The sequence below is a fragment of the Notothenia coriiceps genome, unplaced genomic scaffold, assembly GCF_000735185.1.
Source record: "Notothenia coriiceps isolate Sejong01 unplaced genomic scaffold, NC01 NC01_scaffold00000339, whole genome shotgun sequence".
NCBI lineage: Eukaryota > Metazoa > Chordata > Actinopteri > Perciformes > Nototheniidae > Notothenia > Notothenia coriiceps.
Window position 1 is genome coordinate 6,375,982 of NW_011333040.1, and position 4,796 is coordinate 6,380,777.

General features: G+C 42.2%; 1 protein-coding gene across 3 annotated transcripts in view; it reads right to left on the minus strand.

The window, feature by feature from the left end:
• Positions 1-4,796, minus strand: part of ep400 (E1A binding protein p400) — a 186,060-nt gene that overhangs the window by 70,380 nt on the left and 110,884 nt on the right. The gene's annotated exons all lie outside the window — the stretch shown is intronic.

The window sequence follows — 4,796 nt, forward strand, 5'->3', positions numbered from 1 at the left end:
GATCGTAAATTGTATACCACAGGCAAAATTTCAAACTTTTGGCCGAGCCCTATTGTGAAAAACAAAACAACGAGAATTGTAGGACTATCTTACTTTATAGTAATTTCACGAAACTTGTTTTTAGGTATTTGTTTTACAGTAGGACACCCTTCGACATCATAAAATTTTTCGTGCCGTACTTTTTATTGAACTACCGGGATGGACGGACAGTCGTAAGGGTAGAGACACGTGTTTGAATAGAGACGGGAGTAAACTAGTGCACGCGCAGGACACACACCTCCTCCCGCAGCATTCCTTCACCGTCTAAAAAGGGCCAACACTATAAGTTTATGATCTCGTGGCTGAGCTCGACCAAAGAGGTTTTTATGGAATGGAGGTGGGAAATTCCTTCTGATATAGGTCTTTTCTTATCACTCATGTCGGAGAATTTCGGGGTGCCTTGGGCCGAAGGCCCGGCTTTAGCGTAGTAAAATTTGGTCACCAACGCTTTTTTGTGTGCAGTGTGCAGGCCCTGCAATAAATGTATAGGCTGTTCATCTAGAAATTTAACTGAACCAGGCTCCTGTTCACTGCCAAAAATCGGGATAAGTAAGTGTTTAATTAACTATTTAAGTCGATGGTTTTCTTCTTGATTAAAGCATTTAACAGAGACAGGCGGTAACACACACCAAAACGAACCACGCTTAGGCTTCCTGTACGTAGAGCGGCGAAAGGGGAAAACCTCAGCTGGCAGTGCGCGCACTTAGTCTAGTCTTACTGGACAAGTCTCGGCCACGGCGTATTTTTGTTGTCAAGACCTGTTGTATCGGCACACAAAGACAGCTTTCTGACCGTGAATTAGGTGGAACAAGTACGTTTTTCTTGGGTCATTTGGTGCCTCTATCTACTATTATTCAATTATGTAAAGTTTTCAACCTTTTTTACTTACTTTCGTATATAAACTTATAGAAGCTGCATAAACTTAGTAAAATTGCTTTGCCTTTTTTATGACCTTTTGACTATTCTATGGACGGAGTTGTCCTTACATACACACCATAAAGACAGCTTTCTGACGAAACTTTGTGTACGGTCAGAAACAAAGTACGTTTCTGGGTTATTTGTGCCTCTATGCTACTATATTTCAATTATGTTTATAAAGTTTTCATATTTATTACCTTTCGTGTAAAAATTATAGAGCGGCATGAAAATAGTAATATGCTTTATCCTTTTATTGACCTTTGACATCTAAGACGAGTTGTCTACATAAATGGTCCCTCCCCACTCCATAGTCCATTTGCATCACTATGCTGTTTCTCTTGGCTTTCTCCCTGGGCGCCCTTGGCTTTCTCTTCTGCGCGTTTATCTCTTCTGCTTCTATATGCTTCTATCCGCGCCCTCTTGCTTCTCTCTCGCTTCTCTCTGCGTTTCTTCTGCTTCTCTCTGCCCGCCCTCTTGACGCTACACTTCATTTCCTATGTCTGTTTGGTAACTCTTTAGAATCTTTATATCAATCTTATCTAAAATCTTCAAAACTTGTCCCGCCGCGATCGCCCACGATGAACCGAGTTCCGGGCCTACAAATAGCTTTCGGGGCTACAAGTCAATTTTTTTTTCTTTCTAAAAAAAAAAAAAAAAGACGTCTTACAGAGCCCTCATTACACGGTCATGGCCTCACGGTGGTCTCCGCCGCTCGGTGACGCGGCGTAATCGACTTCATGCGCTCGGAGGGAGGGAGCTTCTTCTTCTGGAAGGTTCTTCGGACTGTAAAAGTAACTTGTCCGCTTAGTTTCGACGTCTTCGTGCCGTCGACGTCGGTCGCTGTTATTACAGTAGTGGTCATCATTCTTACCTATACAAGTCCAAACATTGATTACCCTATAACTGTGAGACGACTGACTTCTTACTTTTTCTACCTACATTGGCAATTAGATATCGATCATGTGTACTCATTGCGTGTGATTCGTATGGGAGAAATCTGACTCATAGAGCATTTGTCTGTGTACTTGTAATGATTCTTCATTGCACTGGGAAGTATGGAGATTTTATTGCATAAGGTTAAATAAACGAAGCGAGCACCTTAATGGGCCGGAGCAAGTCTCGTTGTATTTGTTGACCTTGGTATCGTTGCCTTGTGTCGTTGGCCTTGTGACTTTACTAATTGCAGTATATCCTGCAATTTCATCAATTTAGCTACTTCAAAATACTTCAATGGTAACACTAGGATTGACTTACGTTAAGTTATGGATGTTAAACAGCACCAGATGACGAAGCGAGCTCCCAGTGTGAAGGCTGGTCTGAGGTCCGTGTCAGAGAAAGACAACATGCACTAGCTTACTTTTATTTGATGCGGGCATAACGGATGCAAAGGCTAGTGACTTATCCGACCGGGCCGGCCCACACCGGTACCGGCCCATCGGGATTCGTCCCGAGCGTCCCGATGGCCAGTCCGCCACTGGGCTTCCTACATTATTTGAGGGTCTGTGATGACTGCTACTTTTTTATACCAACATGTTGAAATCCCTCCAAAGCGGCAATTATGGTGCTCAAACCACTTAACCTACACTACTGGATATTTGTTAAGTGGAATATTTCACTGTAAAAATACAGTCGCACTCCTAATGGTTCCCAAATCACAGTTTCCTGAACTGTGAACTTCTCATGTGTTTGCAGGTTAAACCTAGGCTACTCATTTTTTAAATGGTGCTAGAATCTTACATAATTAAATTAATACATAGAGCTGTTTGGAATTATGAAATGGGCAACAAACATTTATCTGAGCAATAACAAAAAAACTGTTGAACTAATGCTGTGATCTCTTAAAGTGAGCCACAAAGCATCATATTACTTGGGTTGTATAGAGGCTGTCATAGCAATTGAATGTTGGAGAAAGGCTTTTCTGTTACTGTGTGTGGCGTATGAGATATGTCTGGGCTCTTAAAATAGTATGAATAGCTTTTCTACAAAAGAGCGCTTGGTCTTACTGGAATTAGAGCTGACAGGGAAGGAAAATCTAACAGCTAGTCTCTTCTGCAGTGGTTTTGGAGAACGCTTGCCTGGATGAACCGGTGGAAACTGAACTGTCCCTGATGACTCGACCACTCGACGTTTTAATTTCTGCTTCTTTTTTGCTGCAGCCTGCTTACCCTGCCTCAGAGGTGGGTGGTAGTAAAATATTAAACAAAGTACATTAAAAGACTGTAGCCAATGTATAGCCTGCAGCTACTGTGGATAATTGTATAATTGTATTTGTAAGCTGTGGTCCAATTATATACAATCTAAATGTCTTCTTACCTTTTACATCATGGTTTAAACTAGCTATACATTACACTTTACATGTAATAAAGCAATACAAAATCTTCACTTTTCATCATTTCTACATGTACACAGGAGACTTGGTCGTTATGTTGTTTGTGTGCAGGTATTTTCTTCCTCCTCCTGTGTCTCTGTGGTTGCATATGAGTGAACAGGTGGTGCCCGGTAGCTGATTGGCTGCCCTCTTGGTGTTATATTGATATTTATGTGCCATCCATAACCTGCTGTTTATTGTTGGGGGTATGTTAAAAGTTCCCACCAACGTTTTATAATATTTGATTACGTTTTTGATCCGTTTGGAGGAATCCGTTTCGTCAACTCTCTGAGGTATAATTCGACTAAATGCGTTACTTTAACGTATTCGCTCTACCCTTTCGCAAACCGTTTCTTCTTTTATGTGCTGTATTTATCAGCAGTTTTATATAAACTAACCATCGGTTTAGTAGCGTATTCTGTGTATTTTTATGTTTGTTAACGACACGTAAAGTCAAGTCTATTTCCGGTATTACTTGTCATTCTGCTGGCTTAGTTCGCTCACGTATCACTCCAGTTCTAATAGCCTACGTCGCGTAGTTGGTTCCGCTAGGGTCTGTGCTGACTTAGTTCCGAATAAGTACCTTGAAGTGGTGTTTGTGGTGGGCCGTTTGTTGTGCCGTGCGAGTGGAATAGACCGCAGACATAGGCACAAAGAGAAACGGGGCCGAGCATTGGAACTGGCGACGACCCCATTCGGTGCGGGCGCGACGGGGCGGCGCGGTCGTCGCACGACCTTTCACTCGAGCAATAGAGTCAAAACTTGACAAGTCCTAAAGAGGTGGTAACGTTGCAGAGGTCTGTTGGTTAACGCAGTGGTGACCGTGCTTTTTTTTCCTATGTTGCATTTGGTACGTAGTTAGTGTAAGTAGTGGTAACTTGTAAGGGACAAAGGGAAAATGTTCGTCTATGGTATGTTTACCTGTCTTGCCATAACGTACGAAGGGTTTGCGAACGTACAGTCGACCTCCCCTGCAGTATTGAGGGTCGTACAAGTCTAATATTTATAGACTAGTCTTCCCATTCGTATTTTATCCTCTAAATACAATCTGTGTGTCTTTCTTTCTGCCCATGGCTTGTCCTCCTTTCGCTAACATTTAATATGTTTTTTACTTTGTGTTTATCTCAACGTTTCTGGTTGTTTTTTCTTTGTTTGGAATTTTTAACGTTTTTAGAATGGATTTCTTTTTTTTCATGTCGAGATGGTGTGATTGAATTTGTCCTCTTTTGCTAGTAGGGTTTTCCTTTTCTTTTGTTTCAAGCGTCGGACTCTGTATTTAGAAGCTTTCTGTCCATTCCACTGACCGGCGTCGGTCCCTCTTCCTGTTGCTATAGTTCCACGCTTGGTGTCGTGGTATCTTGTTTTTAGAGTTTTTTTCGCGGCGCACCTCATCTCTTCAACTCAGTCCGTCTCGCCGGCTCCTTGGACGTGCCGACGTCGATTTATAGAGCGCAGAGGGGTCCACCTATTA